General features: G+C 39.0%; 1 non-coding gene across 1 annotated transcript; it reads left to right on the forward strand.

Moving 5' to 3' along the window:
- The first annotated feature begins 13,482 nt into the window (after positions 1-13,482).
- On the forward strand, positions 13,483-13,590 carry LOC141624337 (small nucleolar RNA R71). The gene has a single exon (XR_012534144.1). It is a non-coding gene; the product is annotated as a small nucleolar RNA R71 (small nucleolar RNA).
- Positions 13,591-24,527: the final 10,937 nt, after the last annotated feature.

Here is a 24,527-nt window from a genome sequence, read left to right on the forward strand (position 1 = left end):
TTAATCTCCCACTCAATGCAAGGTGTCTTTCAGGTCGCACTTGCACATGAACACATCGCGAGTGGTTTTCTCGATCGGGAGTGTGACTACCTGACCGGAAAAATCTCTCACAGATTACTTCCGAGCGTGGCCACGCATTTGTAGTCATTAACTCCTCGAGTGGCCTTGAGATATGGTTACCCAACGTGGGTTGACAATTCCTGTATGCCCTATCTATCCTATTGCATAATACAGCTCACCATGACCTAGTAAATGCCCTTTTGGCCTCCTTTCACGGCACGACCTGGGACAAAAACCAAAGTCACTCGAAAACTGCACCTGCTCAGATAATAGTCGCCAGTCAAAAGAATCGACTCATTAGAACATCTTCGAGATCCCCGCCACGACCAGGCGTCTATAATAGAACTTAAGGACTCTCTAAATGGTCACTGTCCGGCAAAGTGTCACACACTCTGCCTATGTAATCGACCAGTCATCACATATGACCTTATGGTGTTGAACAACCATCAATCGACTTACAATCTAGTCACTCCGAGACGTCACCTCATTAAGTGACTAGGGACAAAATACAATGTTCATCTTATTCACTTGAATACTGTTCAACATTGTATCCACAACTTATTCAGATAAATAAGGTATTCTTGTTTTCAGTCAAACTGAATAATTGAGTTCTTAAAGAAACTCTAACAATGAATGCGATCATTACTTATGTAAATATCAATACTCTATCCAATATTTACATAACGATCTTCAGCAATTAAGGTATACTGCTCAATCACATTGAAATGACATAACCATCATGTCTACCTTATGCCAACGGCTTTGGTAAGAGGATTAGCAACAGTTGCATCACTCTAATTTCCATTGCTATTTTCCTTTGTTCTATGCAATCTTTTCATCACATAGAGCCTTTCTAAGTACATGTCTAAACAAGTTTTTAGACTCTGGTTCTAAAGCCAGTCAAACACTCCCACTGTTTTCACAGTCTCTTGGGATACGATATTCGGCTAACAGAACTACTCTAGTCCCATTAAATTCCGGCTATCAACTATCTCTTTTACAACATCGGATGTTGTAATGTACTTAGCTTTCGTTCATGATTTGTACGTATAACACTTATACATACACATCCTTCATATGACATCTTTTATGTATGACTCCTCATACATGTTTGCTTTATACATGTATAACTTCTTATACACATATGTATAACTTCTTATACATATTATTCTTTATGCACATAGCACTCTTACATGCTAACCATTCCTTAACGAGGCCCATAACATCTTATAAGCATAGGAATGTTTCCGTGTAATCCTTTTACACAAAATTCATAAATTCCTCCAAACTACAAGAGTAAATCCTCAGTGCTTCTCAAGTACTCAAGGATTCTCTTGATAATCATCTAGTGACACTCACTAGGAAATGATTGGTAATGACTTCTCATATTTTCAACATGATAAGTCCCGACGAGAGAAGCTTTTAGCATATTTAATAGATCCTGCAGCGGAAGCACAAGAGATCATATTAATTGTTCAACAACTTGAACGAGTCAAGAATCTTATCACATAAGTCTCTTGACTATAATGCTAATATCCATAGAGATCTATCTCATTAGATCCGGATATTTAATATGCGCCATGCTACTCTCAAGTATTCACCCGAGAATATTTCTAGTCACTAATATGTCAAACACATATTTTAGACTAAGAAATATCACCTTAGCTACATTTCTAGTCACTAATATATCAAGCACATATTTTAGACTAAGAAACTTACTTTAGCTCCCACTAAACTCCATGTATCATCATGGTACCTCGACACTCGAGTAATACCATTTTGATAGACTACATGATTGAACCCAAAGTTCCAACTCTTTGACGTATATAGATCACAAAAGGGATCTTTCAAACATGCCAGGCTTCTTAGCATTGACAAGATCAACAAAACTTCTCCCAAGGAGAAAGTTTCGTTATCCTTTTGCCTAAACTCATCCTCATGAGAGGCTATATTGCTAAGACCATACGAATTGATAAAGGCATTTGAGTTGTCACAAACTCTCTATAACAAGCCCAAATTTTAAACATCTTATGTAACCTTTACGACAAGATCAAGTTAACCAACCAAAGTATTCACCTTAAATCAAGTCTCGAAAACATCTCGTGTTTCCTTCCTTATCGCATTGTGTGCAAGGAGATCAATTCGAATTGCATGGTGACACGCTATCACATAGAGTTCATACTATAGAAAAGCCTTTGATGAGGGTTTAAGATTCGTCACTTTTGAAAAGTAACGCAATATTATCGCAAAATTATCTCCTTATAACCACTGAGCCACAATAAAGAACGTCTTCTTGCATTGTACTCACCACTGAGCCTCAATAAAGAACATCTTCTTGCATTGTACTCAGTTTGTGGGTCTTGGACTTCCGCAAGTTCAAAATTTCTCCCACTCTGTCTTCTAGAAAATGAAAATCTTTCTGGAAAGACAGTATTATGACCCACAAACTCTTTGTTCTCGTTTTGGAGGAGTAAAAACCAAGTGGTTCAATTTTGGATAACCCTCACAAATACACAAATTGGTTTTGAACATAAACATTTATGATCCCAAATGTATAAAAAGATAAGTTAGGGACTCTCCTTATCCATATCTCATATAGAGTCATTTAGGCTATTATAGTCGGGTTTTAACCTTTTAGTTAGAAAATAGCTTACAAAATTGCGGAAAACCTCAAACTATATCTCATAAAGTTCGGTTTATATACTTGATTACACCATACTCTATGGTGTCCCAAGGAGAAGGTATTATGTGAACTGGTTCACAATCTTCTTAGTGATTATCAAGGTCATTACTTGATATTACCCATTTGATCTTCAAAGTCATTACTTTGAAACTTCCGATCAACATCTTGATCTTGACGTGCTTTTGGTTTACTACTTCATTTTGAAAATATTCCACGTTTCAAAAATCACTTTTATGTCTTATTAAATAGATATGAGGTTTTTATATCTACTTAACAATACGGTAAAAGTAACCAAGTATGTATATCACCAACTATTGGCCTTACACATCCGTATGTATATGGTCAATCACCTCACTATTGTGTTTCTTTTCTGCAAAAGAAAAACATAATATATGCACACATACCATAAGACTCACAATCAAATGGTTGTTCAATGTGCTTTTCGTTTACTCATTTGAAACGAATTTAATTGAGGTTTGATCAATTGGGTTCACCGGATTAGAGACTTTAAAATCTACAAGATAGTATAACATTTAGTTTTCGTAAAGAATGTAAAATTCCTCTAACTTAAGTGGTCTAAACCAACCACCAAGTTATCATAGGAGTAGGTACAACATTTTGTTTTGAATCACATAAGTGATGCCTTCTATGTATAAACATAGATGATTACATTATTTTAAAATCAAATTTAGGTACATTTGTCCCCATCGAAATCATTGCTAATCTAGCACCATTTCGATACATAATATCCTATGCTAGATGTCTTACATTTTATCAATTCATGTAAACTTCTTTACAAAGAAATGACGCGTACTTGGTATCTCATACCAAGATAGTGGAACTAGCCTATCCATTGAGTAGATGTCTCTTTCAACTTTGTTCTATCGTATACATCTAGGGTTGATTCTTCTTAACTCCCACACACTTTCACATTCCTCTTTGCTTCAATCAAGCAAAAATGAATCTCATGAAGACCTCTCTTCATGTCATTCGTGATATTTTATACACTTAGTAAGAGTGAATTACTATAAAGTGAGTGCAACATGTGGTAAAATCTCAACTTCTTGCGAAATTGGACTACCTAACTGTTCAATTGTTTATCATATGCCTAAACTCTTCAGCGCATAAACAAATGATTTGGCCTTTCTCGAAGTGAGCCATTTGACGGTATCATATTGGAGTATTCTTTGTGTTTTTGAAAACTCTTTTCGCAAACATTTAAATTACTCTTGAGTAATTAATATGTCATCCTCATGACGGAGGTGTCACTTTCGAAATCAAGACTCTCTTGATAAAATTTGACTCCCTTTTAAACTCGTAATATGAGTTTGCAACATGAAAACCTCTTTTTAAATATGTATGGATGTTAAGTTGTACAATAATTGCAATAATTATTGTAAGCTTATGTAGGTGAATTAGTAAATCATGTTACCAATCATTGCTACCGAATTCCTTCAAAGAAACCGCTTCCTATGAAAGAACGAAACGAGTATAATAATAAATAGAGGATGAAAGGATGATGAAGTGCGCGATGTCATAGTAAATACATTAATGAAAAAGAACGAAAAATAGGAAAAATTAACATTCAATGTTTTAAAAATACTTGTGAAAACATGTTCAACAAGTTTCAACATTTATATAATGATCTCCCACTAAATTATATAAATGATTCCAAGATCCGTCTTTAGACAAAAATAGGCATCGCTTGGGCGAAACATCCCATAATTGTGTAAATTTGGTAAGTCACGTTGACTAATTCTACCTCTAAAACTCTTGGTCGACGAATTTCCTTAAATCCATCTACTAGCCCCGGAACACAAGACCGTCTTATATCCCGTTGAGTCCAACCAATTTTGGCGTGTGATAACTGCTTACCACCCTACTTACTCAAGGTAAAAAGAGAACACCCCGCTTGGGCGAGCGTGGCTCTAATGAACAAGAGATTCATAGGTGTTACTAATTGGTAAGGCTAATCTCAATTTTAGTTATGTGAGAGATCTTGTCAATTTAGTCATAAATTCCTTATAAGTGAATTAATTCGGTGAATGTAAATGACGTGAATTGACAACCGCGAAAATAAAATGCATGTGAATGGCGATTTTGGCATGCGCGAAAATAAAACAAGCAAACATGTAAGCATATGAATAAATCCTAGTATGGCCACCTAGTTAATAAAAACTAGTCTATTACATTTCGGAAACCAACTCCTTGGTCCCTTGCCTCTTCATTCCAAAAGTGGCTCTTCCTTGTGGGATTTGGAACACCTTCCAAAAATAGACTCCGTCTCGATGTAATCCGTCTTTTGGAAACGCCGGTAAAAATAACTATTACAAATGAATTACATAGCTATTCCTATTATACATTAATTAATAAAATAAATAAAACTATTAATTAATTACAAACTGACGATACGAGATCGTATTTAATTACAAACAAATCGATATTCCCATTCATTTCGGGTAATAACGATTAAAATTAACTAGGCCATACTAGGTACAAAAAGATAAATACTTTAAATAAATGACAATCATTCATTCAACTTAAATAAATATGCTTAAAATGCTGTAAATATGATGCCAAAATCGCCCAATCTATCAATCGTTGGTATCCATCTCGGTTTTTGTGGATTTAATCGATTTTTAACATGTAAAAATCAATAATTAACTCTTAAATCTCATTTAAGTCCAAATTAATTGTCCAAACTGATTTGAACCTCAAAATTAGTCCTCACTAATTTTATGATAAATAATTAGTTTGATTTGGTGATATTTTGCTAATTTAATCGGTAAAATCATAATATTTAAGTAAAAATCCAAAATAATTGAAAAATTACCCAAAAAATTGAAACAAAAATTTTTAGTATTCTGGAACACCCCCAAGAATACCAAAAAGTCAGAAAAATGCCCAAAAAATTCCGGATAAATTTTGTGAAGAAAAAGATCGATATTTATCGATTTTTAACCACAAAAACCAATAAACATCAAAACAAAGTGAAAATACACATGCAAAATCACTTTTGACATTTAAATAATATTCTTAAATGTAAATAAATTTATCATGGGCAGAATCAAAAATTTCGAAATTATGATTAATTAATTTGACTTTTATCGACTTTTTACTCAAAAAATCAATAAACATGCACAAATCCGAACCAACCTTCAACTTTTTGCATACAATCAGTAGAAACCATGCATGAACTACCATAAAAAATCCATGCACCGAATCAACTTTTAACTAATTTTAGTCAATTTTTCACTAAAATGCGATATTTTGACTCGATTTTCTACCAAAAATCATTAAAAATAGCAAAATAACTTCAAAAATCACCAAAAAGTTCCACAAACCTTTTGAGATCAGTAGGTATGCATGTCCCAAAAATTTCGTGCTAAAACCTCTTCTAACACAATTTTTGAGTTTTTATAAATTATCACATAATTCATTAAAATGCTTAAAATCAACATGCAAATTACAAGCCTAAGCTCTGATACCACTTGAAAGATCATAGATCCATATTAGACTCTCTAATAAAATTAATTTATCTCATAAATTGTTATTTAGGTGATCTATGTAACATGCATGCTAATATGAAAGCATGAAAAGAAGGTATAAGGAAAAACAATTTCCTTACATTGAATATATGGTAAAATGGGCACAAACTAGTTCTCCTTACTAGTTTGTTCTTGAGCTAAAATGATATGGATGATCCTCCTTGAAAAACCTTCAAAAAGAAAGTCTCCTTCAAGTTGCACCCAAGAACTAACCCAATAATAATAACAAGTTTGTACTAGTAACTTGTTAATATTGTTCCCTTGATAAATATTAATAATATCACTAACTTATCTTAGTAATATTATTAATGTATACTAGTTGATGAATTATTATTGTAGAGAGATAGAGAGAAAAGTTCACATGCAAGATGTAGAGTGTAAAATGAGGTAGTGTAAAAATGTGAACAAATGATGGAGTATAAGGGGGAAAAGTGGCGGGTGGGTGGAGTGTGGAAGTGGAGGATTTTGTCTTATATTTTATCTTACATCACATGCAAAATGTTGTATAAGATTAATTATGGTAGTATACAAAATAAGGTAAATGATTATGTGAGTAATCATCCACTACACTTATTTTACACGGTCCACTTGACCATTTACGGGTCCATGTTGGTTCTTATATTTGTCGCACAAATCCGTGTAATTATTATTTTAAACATCGTATCATGTTTAAATACTTCCATAATTAATTCGTCCAATTCACTCCGTAAATATACGTGTACCACTACACATATTATTTACGTACTAATATTAATCACATTAATATTAATTAGTACAAATTTAGTAAATTAACAGTTAATTAACTAAAACCCGTTTCCCAAAACTTATTATTTAATTATTGCATAATTAAATAATAACTGCCGCTCCTCGAGTTCGCAACTCGAAATCTCTCTAAAAATAATCGACTAACCTCTTAGTCTATAAATCAAGGGACTAAACAAATTGTATCTCATACAATTAATTAGTTATAAATTGGGGTTCGTTCCTTTAGGTGTGACCGAAAGGGGTCAGTTGATCACCGTCGTCTCACGACAATAACGTCAAACTCTAGTCAGCCAACCGTTATCGATTTACGTTAATAAACTGACGAGGATCAAATAATTAAATATCTGATGATATTCTATTAATGAGATTTATTATGTTAACGCACTATTGTGGAGGACACTAACTCCAACAATGAAAGCTCTTTGACGAAACAGAAATGTGTTTCGTCAATGGTATGCTTGACTCAATCGGGATTCGAAATGCGGAGATGAGAAAACTCACGCCGACGAGACGAGCCAATTGGTCGAAAAGGGTTAGGTTATGGGCCCAGACAAGGAACCCAACCGTGACCGTAATATCAATTAATGCATTTCAACCAAGACCTCGTTCGAGTCTCACCATCTAGGGATCACAAAGATACAAGTGTCCTAGTTTTCCTCAGCGGAGTCGCCAATCTGTGGACATAGCCACCTACACGCCAGGCCAATCTGCGGATGTATAGCGGTCTTTTGAAAACCACGCTCGGCGGCGTAAGAATGCTTTCGACCAGATCATTTTAGATCGGTCGGTTTCATCTCGGCAAGGGTCTCGAAACGATTAGAGATGTTCGGAGTCGCCACCAAACATTTGTGGGATGCTTGGAACCCGTTCGAATCCACTTTATACCTCGGTCAAATGAAGCACAAAGCAGGGTTTGACATACGTACTAAAGATAAGGAATCGTCTCACTTTAGCATCTTATCTCTAGAATGACTCTCGTACGCCCTGGATAAGGTCATCCAGTATCCAAAGTTTCTGAGTAAGAGGTGAAGGTACGTATTGGGAAGCTCTTTAATCAGACACCCAATCCCGCCCGCGGTAGCAGCCTCTACTGATCGATCTTGGTTGGTTGAATGCAAAAGTTGATAAAACGGGTAAATGCATGAATGTGCATCCACTAGTTTAAACCTAATATGTGAGCTTTCTAAGTCGTTTGATTTAATCCAAGTATCAAATATAAGATGTCGAGTTGGATTTAACATTGATTTGCATGCAAGACGGAAATTAAACATCCATTTACCGAATTAGGTTTATGGTGCATAACGTGATCCATTTGTCTTAGTAAGGCATTTTGCAAATATGGTGTTTGAATGAGCAAGTTCGTTGTCTAATCCATCCTGTATTTGGGTTAACCGAAGTCGGGATCATCCTAGACAAGTGCTGGAAGGGGAACAGACCCTGCATCAGGCAGCCAGAAGAGGCGCGAGACTATTGGCGATGCAAAAGGGTCTCCCTTGGTTTGAAAATAGGAAAAAGGAGTGGCCTGTTTAGGCGCCAGTCAGTCAACGATGGAAGACGTATTCTGACTATTGAAAAATTTTGTCAACTGTTTTTAAGGACGGGTGTTTGAACCCGTTTTGGTTTGAAAAGGCCGTTTAGACCGCTTTTGTGTTGATTTGAAGAACGAGACTTGAATAATCGTCATTGTTTCGACAATATTCGATGTCAAGTTCGATTTTGTAAGCTTGACATGAATAGTTTTGAAAATGATTATGAACTAATTGTTTTAAGTTCATTTGAATATAATTAGTCAATATTCATCATCGTACTCGGGTTAAAATCCGACATGGTATGTGGAACCAAGGATGACTTTGTATTGGTGACTAATACATTTGTTTTGAAAATGTAAAGAAATGATGAAAGGCTTTAAAATACACTCTAAAATGTAAATAATTGAGATAAAAGGTTTTAAAATACCTTTTAAAATGTAATTAACCAAATATTATCACCGAAACACGGATTAAACCGTCATGGTATTAGGAACCAAGGGTGAAAATGTTTTATGGTTAAAACTTGTAAAAATGGTTTGAAAATACTTGAAATGGTAAAAACCGATTACAAATATGAAATGAAAATAAAGGATATGAAGAGACCAAACACGGTTTGGATTTAAGGGTGAGGCAGGCTGATTTAGGCACGAGCCTGTGTGCTACGTAAGTAGCCTCTGCCTCAACCAAAAATCCGGTTTTGACTCATTCTTCCCATGTTTTGGACCATGTTATGCATGATTTAGCATGTTATAGTCATGAAAGCTTATGAAAACATGACAAAAGAAGATTTTTACACCCTCATACTTACATGTTAGGCTTATGGCGAGAAATCGACGTAAGTGTATCAGCTCGTTTGGTCGGAAAACTCGGTTTAAAACCGTTTTGGTAGGTAAAAAGAGTGTTTTGTTAAGTTTAGAGATGGTGTAGTGGTCGAGATGGTCGGTCAAGTGGTTTAATGCACGATGACGGTACCAAACAATGTGTAAGGCTAGTGTTTACGATCGGTAGGTCGTAAACACGTGTCGGATTGTGACTTAGGAAGTCGAGTCTAGAATTTTAAGGGAGAAATGAGGGGGGCGGACACTCGCGTAACTCTCAAATTGTGGCATTTGAGGTGTATTTATAGGAGAATGAGTGGTTGTGTGAGTTTTGAGCGACGTGGCCACCTGGGCTGCTCAAAGAGGCACGAGCCATGTCGCACGTCTTCGAGGTGTCTTGTCACTATCACACGAATGCAATCATGATTTGTTCTATCCTAGGATTTGGATGAACATGTTTGGTACTTGAATATGTAAGATTCCGGGAAATATTAACATAGAAGCATTTGAATGGTTTGTTTTTCATGTTTGACTCGTTGTTGGAGTCGGGATTTGAATTTTGAGTCGGTTTTTGGTCCGATGTCGGTTTTGACTCTAGTTAGTGTCATTGCGACCCCGTCGACATGCATTAAACATCCTATGTACTTTTGAAAAGTTTTGAAATGTTTTATTTTCGAAATCGTTTTAAGTTTTCCGACGTAAAGTTGTACACAAACTGTCGATCAAACGCTGCGATTCCTAAGCATGTTGTAGTTCGATAATCATCGAATGTTTATTGGAGTCTCAACAGATACTGGGTATCTACACCATTAAATTAACTACATTCCATATACACCTTTCCTTGATCAAGAATTGGTCGGTTTTGTGGCAGTGTTTTAGGAGGTGATTTGGGTCATAATGGTGGATAGTGTACATATCCACTTGAGTCGAAATTTGGCCCTATTTGACATTGTATATAAACAAGAGGTTTTGACATTGAATGAAAAACAAAATAGAAAAATGAAAAAAAAAAGTTTTGAAAAGTCCAAAAAAGAGCTAGTTGTGATTGTATATATGTGTGTTAAGAAAAGAAAAAGGCAAGCAACACCCCTCCTCATCATTTAAAGGGGTAGAAAAAAAGCCGTTGCTAAAATAAAGGGGCGGTTTGATGTTTTTTCCAAAGTGAGTCGGGTTTACACAATTTTTGCATGAATTTGGGAAACCGAACTCTTGTTAGGGTGTAGACGTTGATCAATTGTTGAAATAAGAGGAGTATTTTTAAGTTTTTCCAATTTGAGTTGGGTTTATGCAATTTTTGCATAATGTTGGTAATCAATTATATGTTAGGGCATAGACGTGTCTCATATGTTGCAATAAGAAGTGGGATGTGATGTGTTGACCATTCTTGATTTGAACTCCACATGTCCAAACGGTGCGTGCACCAATCCCATTTTGTCCTACTCCCTAGCCCCGTTACAACCCTTATTTCATGATTTGTGCATTGTTACATTTTTTGCATTTCATTTGGACATGATACGGTCTTACACATTAGATTGCGGGCACCTTCTCACGAGTCGTAGTAGGAGAGTGTTTTGGTTACTTTTTGTACAAAATCACCCGTAATTCAAACGAGAGACGAGTGAAAACCATGAGGGCGTCGTTGACTTAGGTCCCCTTAGTCATGGGTCTTTCGGTCGAATCTTGTGGGTTTTGTAATTCTCGGAGGTCTAGTCCCTCTTTCCCCTTTCCCGCTCTAGAATCCATTTCTTGAGTTTATTGGACACATTAGGGTTGCTTGGGCCACGTTTAGGGGGTTGGCACCTCCATTGAGACTCTGAGACGGTATTTCCCGACCGAGACTATATTTTTGAGCTGAAAATTCGGCCACTTAGATGAGGAAGTGGGCCATTTTTGTTAGATGCATTCTATTACTTGCTTTTGTGCTCACATGATTGGATGCATCGCATTTTTCTTGCAAGACCTTACTTGCCTCACAAGTTGTGCTTTACCTCATAAGCACAACTACGTGAGCTGAAAGGGCGTAGAGTGCGCTAATACTCGATCGGATTATGTAGTAGAATAATTGAGTGACGCTTATATTGTGCACTCACTCTCGATACTTACCATAGTAGTGTCTTGCATATTTATTTTGGACTTACTCAAGGATGAGTAAAGTTCAAGTGTGGGGAGGTTTGATATATGACTTATTTGCACCAAATTTCCCTTCTTCTTTCATGTATTCCGACTCCTATCGAGTCGGTTTTGTGCGCCTTACCTTGCATTTTGTGCCCGATACCCGCGTCTATGATTTTGTGCCCCTCTTGCAGGATTTGAGGCGGTTATAGAGAAATCGGGGCAAGTGAGGCGGTTCGATGATTAAGCATGAGGAGAAGAAGGTTGAGATGTTGAAGCAGTGTTCTCTGCCGGCAGGCCGGCAGCCGGTCCACCGGCAGGGAACACGACCTGGTGAGGAATTAAGGAGAAATGCTAAAGAGGTATTCTCTGCCGGCAGGCCGACAACCGGCCCACCGGCGGGAACCCCATCCCATGCCTTAGACAAATTAAGGAGAGAATTGAAGAAAAAAAAAGAACAAGTTCTTGCTGCCGGTTGGCACACCGGTAGCCGGTCCGCCGACACACGCATCATCAAGGTGAAGAATTGAAGTTGAAACTCGGCAAGAGGTGTTCTCTGCCGGCAGGCCGGCAGCCGTCCACCGGCAGGGAACACACCCAAGCCAATTCCAACACATTTTTGAAGAAGATCTCGCTGCCGGCAGGGAGACGGGCAGCCGGTTAACCGGCACAGAGACCAAACCCGTGAGATGGGCTTTATTTCCTCCTTATGTTTAATCCAATTGGCTAGTATAAATATCCCTTCCCTAATCAATTGTAAAGAATACCCTAAATAGAAAATTTCCTCTAAGTTTATGCAAACCCTATTTAATCCAAGTCTTAATTTTTCCTTAATAAAATATTAATTACTTATAAGATTAGCTTAGAATTGGCTACTATCAATTGTTTACATTTGGTATTTGGGTTGTATTTGAAGATTGGTGAAGATTTTCTCTTCCATTAATCCAAGATTACAACTTTGTCTTAGAATTGGTATAATTTCTCTTCTAGTTTGTTTATTTTTCAATTGTTTACATATTCAAGTTTATTTAATTAATCTATCTTTACAATATGTCTTCTCTTGTTTGTTACATGTCAAAGTTCCCATCTTTTGTATTTGTTATCATAACCATGTGTGAGTAGTTCCATACTAGGATGGAGGGGGATCTCATATAGCATCATAAGGGTAGATTATAGCATAGTAAGATTACAATTCTTGGGTTTAAGCTTCTCAACTTTATTGTGCATGCTAGGTGTTTGTGTTAATGCTTGAATGAGGGTTTAAGTGCTTTCACTATCTATCTTTGCTTGTTGGGTAAGAACTTGGCTAGTAAATAGGATTAACATGATAAAATTGTAGTTGGGTTGATTAGGTGAGGACTTAATCGATCTTAACTTAGGGATTAGTCTCATATCGAGAGATAGAGTCTTTTCTATGCTTTTGCTTTCGAATTTATCACCCTATGCATGTCTCCCCTTACCTATATGAGTGATCCCAATATCCTAGTCTCTTAATTATTGTTATTCACCATATTAAGCATTCATCTAATTTTCCTTGTTTTAGTGATTTCCTTTAGTTAGTTAAACCTACTCAAACCTATTTTATTTGAACTAAACTAGTAATCCTAGAGCCATAGACACCGTCTCTTGGGTTCGACCCTCGTAAGTACAACGATATCGTACACTTTCGAGGAATTACAAATAAAATTCACATCAGAGAGGCACTTGCATCTCGGTCCGTCAATTGTTGTTGGAGTAAGGCAATTTGAGCCTTCAAGACGAAAGTGTCGGAAGATTCCTCCGTACCCTTGATTAGTGCATTCCGGGAATTGACATATTGAGCATCATGAATCACTATGGATTCAATTGTGGCATGAGAAATATCGGTGTTAATTTGATCAAACCGTCCATTGTTGGCGGAATCTAGAATTCTTCGGGACTCGGCACAACATTCATTCTAGAATGTTATAGCTAGGAACCAAGCATCTAACCCATGATGTGGGCATTGTCTTTGCAAATCCTTATATCTCTCCCAAGCTTCATACAAGCTTTCTAGAGCTTGTTGACGGAATCCCGTGATTTGGCTCCTCAAGGTTTGAGTTTTCTCCGATGGAAAAAACTTTTGATAGAAAGCAAGAGCCAAAGTCTCCCAAATTGTGATCCCAATGGTGGTGCGATCAAGGGTATTAATCCATAGTTTTGACTTGTCCTTCAACGAAAAAGGGAAAAGTATCTCCCTTATTTGAGCATGTGTGACTCCCATTTGCTGAATCATGAAGCAATAGTCACAAAAGTTTTGCACATGCTAATTGGGATCCTCCAAAGGACTTCCCCCAAATTGCCTTCTCTCCACAAGGCTAATAAAAGCCGGTTTGATCTCTGTAGATACCCGTATCCGTCGATATTGGAATTTATAGAGAACCCGACAAACACCCGATGATGATAGGACACATGTATTCTTTAGTTGTCATTGTCATTATTTGGAGCTCGTTTTACGATGTAGAATGGGCGTCGTCGATGAAGTATTTTATTAATTTAAATGATATTTAAATTAAAGCTTTTTTAAAAGTGAATTCATTTTACTTTATTTTGAGTTTATTTTCTCAAGTTTATTTTATTGAAAATAAAATAAATATTTGATTTGAAAAATCATTTTATGAGTATATTTGATTTGAAAAATCATTTATTCTAATGTGTTAATCGATTTGAAAAATCGATTTAAAAATCGAAAAAAAACTCGTTTTAAACGCGCGTTTTGGAGCTCGATTATAGCCTGGGTTGTAATAGGGTAGATCCCAACGGCTCCCCCACTCCCATCAAGCCTTGTTTGTTTCGTTTATGTGTTGTTAGATCAATCAACCCACATGCTAAATTACAACTTTGACAAAGTTAGTTTAGTTGCATCTAAAACGACATAGAAATTGTTGTCACGTGTTAGGGTTTTAAAACGATGTTTGCATATCATATATCGTAGTAGCTATGACCTTGTTTGAAATCCGACACTTGACTTAGTAGAAGCCGTTATTGACGGGCGGGGTTAGGTGTCCTTATGGGCTTCCTAACACGTACCCTCACCCCTTACTCAAGATCTATGGTTTGTGGATCCGTCTAAATACCATTGGATTACAAGAGTCATTCAAATCGAATGATATAGGGTACAAGTCTTTATCTTTAATCACTCGTAGTCGATTGGCTTTATGCTTTTCGATGAAAGGTGTAAAGTTGACTTGAACGGTTCCAAGTTCCCAAAAAACTTGGTGGCGACTCTAATTTGTTTTAATTCGATTCGAAAGAACCTCGAGTCGATTATGCCTAGTGTGGATCCCGAGGACGCAGTTCGCGAGGGCCTTGTCCACGATTAGGCGACTCATTGGGGAAAAGAGGACTAGTTACACTTTGTTTCTAGGGTCTTTTCCTCCGAGGTGAAACTTGAAAAGAAAGTATTGGAAAGTAAAACATTACTCATAGTGCTACAATTCATGCATAAACCCTTAAGGATTTTCCCGGGCCGTCCCAGCGTTTCTTTGTGATGCGTGGGGGGCGACGTCCCACTATGCCAGGAACTCGCACATTGCTTGCTTCCGTTCCGTCTCGCGTGGTTCTTGATGGTGGGGATGCTCTTCTAGGTACTCTACCTAAAGGCCCTTGCTCTATAAGACCGCAAAAGGATGGAGGGCATAGACCTTCTTGTAGAAGACTTGCCGAGACTTAGAGATGTCTAGGAGCATACATCCTTATAACATGAGAATGACAATGTGCAAGGTGTTTTTTCCCGAGTCTTTTCAAAATTTCCATGTCAATTTCAAAACCGAACTTTTGAACAACTTACTTTCAAAATAGCATGATTTTCAAAACGCGGAATCTTTGCCCAAATAGGACTAGAATTTTCGGCCAAAATGAGCTTTTATAGCTAGGCATGTCTGCCCATTTCAAATCTCATTTTCAAATCAATTATTCGTTTTTTCCAAATTCAACCCAAAATGTTTCTCGAACCTCAACCAAGCATGAAATGCGTCGAGTCGTGTCCGGGTCCTGGCCGTGTTAGGCTAGACGTTTTTTTTTCGTTCCAAGAGTCTAGAACACGACCCTGTTGGGTCACCCAAGCTCACCTCTTGGGCTTTGAGTCATGTTGGTCGATCAATTGGTCTAGGATAGTCCACAGAAACGCCCAAGCTAGGCCCTTTAGGACGTTTCACTCGAACCCAAGGACTATGTTAGTCCAATCACGGGTTTAGTCACACCGAGTCCAGTTTAGAATCGAGCTATGACAGTTTGAGTCATGTCGTCTTGTCGAGTCTAAAATGAATCAAGGTCTAAATCCAACCGTGAGTCGAACCTTTGGTTAGTCAGTCTCAAGTCGAGTCTTTGTTTGAGTCAAGTTGGTGTCGTGTCCTTAAGTGTGCAGGGGCTCTTACTTTAAATTTTGACTCGGTTCGGGGTTTTCTTGTAGAAAGGCCGCCCAAAACCCGACGTCAAGCAATGGAAGATGCTATCAACAAGCTCACCGAGGCCGTGAACCTCATGATGACCCGAATGGATGCAATCGAATCTAAGCTGGGTGAAGATTCCCCTCTATCTACCCCACCTCGATCGATCCGGAGAAACCGGTTCAAGTTCATTGAAGACCGTCTGAAACTCTCCCAGGGGAAGAACATCCACTATGAGAATGCTAGGGCCTATGCCCCAGTTCAGGATAAGTTGCCCACGAACATGGTACTCACTGACATCCCAAAGTTCAAGGGCACCGAAGATCCAGTCCACCATGTTAAGGCCTATAAAGGGTACTTAGCACTGAAGGGAGTACCTGCTGACATGCTCTCCGAAATTTTTGCCCAATCTCTCGGATGAACACCGAAGGCGTGGTTCTATAATCTTGACCTTAAGAACTTCCCCACTTTCGAAGATATTACGGTGGAGTTCTGTAAGCACTATGCTGACAATGTTGAGATTCAAACCAACATAAGGACTTTAGAAGTAATGACACAGAAGGAAAAAGAGGCTTTACTGAATTCCTTGCAAGATGGCGCGCTGAAAGCGTGAAATTAGCCAAGAAGCCTGACGAAGTTGAAATGGTAGATAAGTTCGTAAAAAATCTACGACCTGTTTACCGTAATGCTCTGAAATACCAGAATTTTGGTTCCTTCAAAGAATTGATAAGAATCGGGATAAAGGTAGAAGATGACGTCCGAATGGCAGAAGCTGAGAAGCCAAAAGGATACCAAGGGGCCTCGTCATCTAAAGCAAAAGCACCAGCAACATCCCACATTGTTGAAACTGTTAATCTCTTAGATGGACAGTCAAAGAGGCCTCCGCGCCAAGCTCCGAGGGTATTCACCGATATCGGGTGCACTTATACATATGCTCTCCAAAGGCTCATAGCCCAAGGAAAGCTTAAGCCTATTGGTCCAACTCCGGACCCTCCCGCTGATCAACAAGGTAAATGGTATAAACCAAATGCCTACTGTGCCTTTCATCAAGGGAAAGGCCATGATACTGAAAGGTGCTATCGACTGAAGCACGAAATTCAAGACATGATTGAGAGTGGAACACTCCCGATCCCAGCTGTTAAACCCAATAACATCACCAATCCATTTGGCGCTCACGCCAACTTTGTTTCTGTCGAAGACAATGTCGATTATTTCCATCTTATCCGCCCATGTCTCTTGAAAGGGGTGTTTATCGGGAAAATATTTGTGGATTGCTTTGAATTCTTGCCAAACCCGAAGAATGAAATTCATGACGGGAGTCTTGTTATAGAATGTTCTCCTCTCATTAACGAAGTTAATAAAAGACAAATCGACTCACCAACCTCCATCACTGGCGTAGATCCTCAGAGGACTACCTCGGGATGGAGGTAGACCATCAAAGGGATCAAGGACCAGAGCCGAACATCTAAGCTAACAGCTGAACAAGGGAAAGCTCAAGACCAGATTTGAAAAATTATGAGTCGAGATCTGTTTTCTTTTCCTAGTCGAGTCGAGTCTAGGACTTTCTTTTCTTGAAGTTGAGTCGTTTATTCCGCGATGACCTAGGGTGTGTCCTAGGAATCGTTCCTTCGAGTCTGTTAAGCATTTGTCTTTCCAATAAAAAGTTGCAGTTTCATTTCCAAATATCTCTTGTTTTCAATCCTCAATCATTCCGAAAACATGATAAAATGCACAACACACTCAAAGGAATCCCTGGGGTAGAAATATGTCCTGTTTCAAAATGTAAGGTAAACTAGGATCCCGTGTTTGATTCCTTTACCTATTCCATGTCTGGTGGTAGAAGACCTCCATCTGAACCAATGTTTGTGACAAACTTTTAGATGATTCTATGACAAACCCGGACTAGCTCCTTGTTTCCCCTATCGATGACGGAAGGCAAGCCTTTTCCCCATAAAATCATCCCCTCTCAAAGAGAGAAAAGACCAACCCATTTTAACAAGGAATTGTTAGTTTAACCCAATTTAGTTGGCGAAGCCCAGTTTTCAGTGTGAATTCAATGGTAACAAGCAGTATGGGTGGAAGTTCATTTTCAGAAAGAAAAAGAAGAAAAGAAAAAAAGGGAAGAAAAAAAAAGGGAAGAAAAAAAGAAAAAAAAGGAAAAAAGAAAGAAGAAGAAGAAGAAGAAGAAGAAGAAGAAGAAGAAGAAGAAGAAGAAGAAGAAGAAGAAGAAGAAGAAGAAGAAGAAGAAGAAGAAGAAGAAGAAGAAGAAGAAGAAGAAGAAGAAGAAGAAGAAGAAGAAGAAGAAGAAAAGAAAAAGAAATGTCTGAATGTTGATCGAATTTCAAAGGCGAAGCCAAAATGGTCAGGTAGTGCCATCAGCAGTCATCCATACCCCTAAGTCCTTCCCGAGGCTTTTATGAGGGAATAGTTAGGGATTTTGAGAATCATTCCGCTTGTGCTGTTACACCCAGCCTTTAGGGTCCAGATATGGAGATTTGAACCCACATTGTTTTCCAACCCATTTGCACTCGGGTTTCATCAAACCCGAGACACCTTTTCCAACCACGATGTAAGCCATAACCCATTGGTCTTAGCACCAGAAAATGAACCTTCAGAATGACGGTCCACTATTCAAGCCTTTTGTTGCCAAGCTCCACATCCCAAAGAACCACAACCTTTTGTACCAACCCTAGACACGGGATTTAACGGTACCTTACAGGCTAGAATGGGATATGACATGATACCTTAGGTGAAACCTTCGAGTGTGTACACACACTCAAAATGCCAATTTAATGCACCTGGATCGAACTACGTCGGATTTGATTTCGCTCCACGCGAATACGTAGGCAGTCCTTCTGAACAAGGGATTCAATCCACTCATCCACCAAGTTGTCATCTTGTAGGTTTCTTACGGGTCTTAACCAAGTCCAAATGAAGCCACCTTTGTTTGAGTCAGTCTTAGCACTCGATGTAGGCTAGGATAAGGATATAGGTTCAGACGAATAGTATCAAGTCTCAGAATGAGCTTTATCGAACGGTGTAGGCAAAGATGCTGAGTCATATAGATGTGGGTTTGTGTTGGGAACAGAAAATATAAAAAACCCGCTGAAAAGAAAGAAGGCGTGGAAGAAAAAATAGTAAAAGCCCGCTGAAAAGAAAGAAGGCGGTGGCAAGAAATGATGAAACTCACTGAAAAGAAAGGAGGCGAGGAGAAGAGTGACAGAATGTTCCCAACAAGAGTGATGTGTGATGTCTAAGTGTTCTCATAAAATCAGTCTGTGTTTAGTGTCTGGGCGAAGCCAACGTTGTTGCTCCGTGATTTTAATCCACCCTGTCAATGCCAAGTGATCTTGATTCCCATGTGCCCTCGGGAGCACGACCATGCCATACGATATCTTCGTCCCAAGTTCGACGACCTTGTGATTCCCATTTGCCGTTTTTTGGGCGCCAGAATGGCCTATTTACATTTCTACCCCCAACAAGTCAATAATTGAATTTAAACTCGTGCACACTTACGGTTTTATTTTCCTTTTTGTTTTACGGTAGCGGGCTACGCCCACGTTGTTTACGGGTCATACGGAGTGTCTGAGTCGTATTTCATGCTCACCCATCAAGGTTCGATTTCAAAAAATTTCAAAATTCCAAAAAACTTTTTGCGAATTATGGATAGATGATCCAAGTAGTGGAATCCTTGTGGGTCGATGATCCAATCCTTCGAAATTCAAAAATTCAAAATTCAAGATTCAATTTTTGAAGGGCCGATGGCCCAACATTCCAAGTGATGTCAAATTCAAACTTCGGGTCGATGGCCCAATTATTCAAAATTTTCAAATTCAATTTTCGGGTCGATGACCCAATCTTTCAAATAATCCAATTTTAAGATCAATGATCCAAATGTGCTTATGTGATGATTATTGCTAGTACGTTTTTGTGTTTCAAATATAGCAGGATATGCTTCAATCGGGGCTCTAAAGTCTTCGACTTTAGAGCCATTGTAAATCGGGGGCTCAAGCCGTTGGCTTCAAAGACCATTATCGGATGTAAAGGATGACATCCACCAAGAATTCAATTCAATACAAGAGTATGAAATGGAAGAATTCCGTAGCTGAAAGCAAATGATGAAAGCGGCGGCAACCTCCTTGGAAAGTCCCGTCCCATTCGGACAAGCGCCAGCAGATGATAAATTTTGGGCAAATGTCGTGAGATGATGAATTTTGGACGTACGCCAGAGATGATAAACTTTGGGTAAGTGTCGGCGATTCTTGCCGAACTACGACGCGGGTTTGATTCCGTCGAAACGGATACGTAGGCCCCTAAGGATAAGGCTCAATCCACCATATATGCAATTTATGGGTCGACGACCAGCGATGATAATTTGACGCAATGAAGCAAGAGTTAACCCCGACGAAGTTTCACGTATGATCTCTTCTTATGGTCAAGCGAGCTTATATACGCAAGTCTAATGGACTATAAACGACCGCAGAATCCTCAGGTCGAGAGGGACTGGGGTATACTTTGACTTTCGCCTTGTCCAAGCCTCAGTCAAAGTGGGGGCTCTGTAGATACCCGTATCCGTCGATATTGGAATTTATAGAGAACCCGACAAACACCCGATGATGATAGGACACATGTATTCTTTAGTTGTCATTGTCATTATTTGGAGCTCGTTTTACGATGTAGAATGGGCGTCGTCGATGAAGTATTTTATTAATTTAAATGATATTTAAATTAAAGCTTTTTTAAAAGTGAATTCATTTTACTTTATTTTGAGTTTATTTTCTCAAGTTTATTTTATTGAAAATAAAATAAATATTTGATTTGAAAAATCATTTTATGAGTATATTTGATTTGAAAAATCATTTATTCTAATGTGTTAATCGATTTGAAAAATCGATTTAAAAATCGAAAAAAACTCGTTTTAAACGCGCGTTTTGGAGCTCGATTATAGCTCGGTTTTTGAGCCCGTTTTCTTTACGAGTTGGCACGAATCTCGAGTACACTAACCAACCTAGGCTTCTACCCATCCAACCCCAGTTCGAACCCACTTATCCACATCCCAAATCTCGTCCCAAGCCCCCGAACATAGCCCAACTCCTTCCCAACCTGTGTTCAACATAACCCGTTTGTTTTGCTCCAAACTTGGTCCAAACCCGCAACCCATCACCACCAACCCGTACTCCACACTACCCACCATTCCCACGTCCAAACCCACCATGAAACCCCTCCACAAAACCCGTCTCCAACACTCCAAAACAGGCCCCAAACAACACGACACAAACAGCCCCCTGTTTTCGTTCAGCTCAAACCCGAGTCCAAAACCCGCTCCAAACACCTGCAAAACCCGTGCCCATTAACCCTAAACCATACCCTAGTATCCTACCCATATTACCTTAGCTTAACCACCAAGAAAACCCCTCACAAAGCCTCTCAAACCCTCACAAAAGCTGCTGGACAGCAGCTATGCGTGAATGAGCCCGTCTGCCTCTCCCCTCTAAAACCCTACCTTAACTCCTTATAAATACCCCCCCTTCACCATACATTCATTCCTCTAAGTTCTCCATACATACTACCTTCACTTACAAGCTTTAAACTCCAGAAACAATCCCTAATTGCCTCCCAAAAACCCTAGACAAAACCGACATACAAACAGAGAATCAGTTTGTGTGTCCTCTTTGAAACCATTCGTTCTCCCTTCAAACCTCCATCAAAATTCGAGTTTCTTGTTCCAAATTAACCATACAACATCCATCTACACATTAGACAAATATTTACCAGCCAAATTGCCCTTGAGAGTACACGAATTCCTCGAAAAAGCAGTGTTATACACTGTTTTGCGCTTTTCCCTGTCTGTCCAGTTCTGTTTGTGCTCGTTTTTCGTGCCCAATAACTCAAAACGAGCAGGGATTGTTCTAAGATCTATGTTCTCCTCTCTTTCTAGTTTTCAAAACATCTTTTAAATCGAATTTTCACCGTGAAACGAGAGAGAAATCGCTGTTTGAAAGTTCTTTGTCATTTGCAAAAAAAACGTGTTGTTTGCTTTGTTTCTTCGTCGACGACGGCCTCTCGAGATAAAATCTACGATCGATTACGACCCAAGACGGTGTCAACGATACATGTAGGTTGAGGGTGCATCAAATCTTCCTCTTTCTCCCTTTTATTTCGTTTTTTTATGTTTGTTTTTTATAGTTCGTTTTTGTTTGTTTATCGTTTTTGTTTATCGTTTGTTCTTATTAACTATGAAACTACTTTAGTCCGAGTATGAGTTAAAGTACCACCATGAACACCCGCGTTGACTTGATATGGGAAAGAAACCGCTATATCAGTCGGTCGTACACCCCCGTCTCATTTACATATCCTCGTGTTCAAGGTAGGGCATTAATAAAACGATTTCTGACTTCGTTCTTCGCTTTTAACCCCTCTCTTCTCTCGTGTGATGTGTCATGTGTGGTTTTGTATATAGCAATTGTATTTAGATCGAGTTGTATCTTTAATTTATTGTTGTGTTGGCATGAAATGCCTGGGTTGTAATAGGGTAGATCCCAACGGCTCCCCCACTCCCATCAAGCCTTGTTTGTTTCGTTTATGTGTTGTTAGATCAATCAACCCACATGCTAAATTACAACTTTGACAAAGTTAGTTTAGTTGCATCTAAAACGACATAGAAATTGTTGTCACATGTTAGGGTTTTAAAACGATGTTTGCATATCATATATCGTAGTAGCTATGACCTTGTTTGAAATCCGACACTTGACTTAGTAGAGGCCGTTATTGACGGGCGGGGTTAGGTGTCCTTATGGGCTTCCTAACACGTACCCTCACCCCTTACTCAAGATCTATGGTTTGTGGATCCGTCTAAATACCATTAGATTACGAGAGTCATTCAAATCGAGTGATATAGGGTACAAGTCTTTATCTTTAATCACTCGTAGTCGATTGGCTTTATGCTTTTCGATGAAAGGTGTAAAGTTGACTTGAACGGTTCCAAGTTCCCAAAAAACTTGGTGGCGACTCTAATTTGTCTTAATTCGATTCGAAAGAACCTCGAGTCGATTATGCCTAGTGTGGATCCCGAGGACGCAGTTCCCGAGGGCCTTATCCACAATCTCGAACTCCGGGACGGTAATTTGGGTAGTAGTGATACTCGCCGGGAGCATAGCTGCGGTGGGCTTGGAATGATCGGAAAGTTTCACCATCTTTTTTATTGGAGATGGTGGTGGTGGTGGTGGAGATGTTGAACTAGAACCTTCTTCTTCGTCACGGATTGGGTAATTGGTACGAATGCAACCCAAATCTCCGGGACTAGAAGATGCGTCAAGCTCTTTGAAATATTTGAGTCGGCTTCGGAATGTTCTCTCGGGCTCTGGATCAAAGGGAATCAATTCTCCGGTATGAGAGGACCTGGGCATATGACACAAATATCAAGAAACTTGTAACTAACGGTCTCAAGGAACAAGTGTTCCTCAAGACAAAAGAAAACAAGATAGAAATCAACAATTCTAAACGCAATAAAACCGTGCTCCCCGGCAACGACGCCAAAATTTGATAAGCTATCGCACACCTAATCAAAGATAATTACCCTAGACACAAATGAATGTAGTAATAGGGGTCGAACACAAGGAGACGGGAATTGCATTATGAAATGCTTTGAGTAGAATTCTATCTAGGTCGATTTCAATTGGTTGGTTGGTTTGGTTTGATAACTTGCAAATAAAATGATGTAAAAAATATATGATAATGTGGGCATGGGCCACGTCTCGGTCTGTGGATTTGGGGCCACCTACCGGTCCGCAGTCGCGGGCCACCTGCACGCCAAGCCAATATGTGGATATGCAGCGGTCTTTTGAAAGCCACGCTCGGCGGCGTAAAGGTGCTTTCGACCGGATCGTTTTAGATCGGTCGGTTTCGTCTCGGTAAGGGTCTCGAAACGATTAGAGATGTTCGGAGTCGCCACCAAGCATTTGTGGGATGCCTGGAACCCGTTCAAAATCCACTTTATACCTCGGCAAATTGAAGCACAAAGCAGCGTTTGACATAGGTACTAAAGATAAGGAAATCGTCCCTCTTTAGCATCCTATCTCTAGAATGACTCTCGTACGCCCTGGATAAGGTCGTCCACTATCCAAAGTTTATGAGTAAGAGGTGAAGGTACGTATTGGGAAGCCCTTTAATCAGACACCCAATCCCGCCCTCGTTTAGCGGCCTCTACTGATCGATCTTGGTTGGTTGAATGCAAAAGTTGATAAAATGGTTTAAATGCATGAATGCGCATCCAATGATTTAAACCTAACATGTGAGAGCTTTCTAAGTCGGTTGATTTAATCCAAGTATCAAGTATAAGATGTCGAGTTGGATTAATGGTTGATTTGCATGCAAGACGGAAATTAAACATCCATTTACCGTATTAGGTTTAGGGTGCATAACATGATCCATTTGTCTTAGTAAGGCATTTTGCAAATATGGTTTTGAATAATTGAATAGTCATCTGATCCGTCCTATATCCAGGTTAACCGGAGTCGGGATCATCCTAGACTAATCTTTGGAAGGAACAGGCCCTGCACGACGGACGGCTATAAGAGGCGCGAGCCACCGGCGGTGTAAGGGGCCTC

This window comes from Silene latifolia, chromosome X (genome assembly GCF_048544455.1).
Source record: "Silene latifolia isolate original U9 population chromosome X, ASM4854445v1, whole genome shotgun sequence".
NCBI lineage: Eukaryota > Viridiplantae > Streptophyta > Magnoliopsida > Caryophyllales > Caryophyllaceae > Silene > Silene latifolia.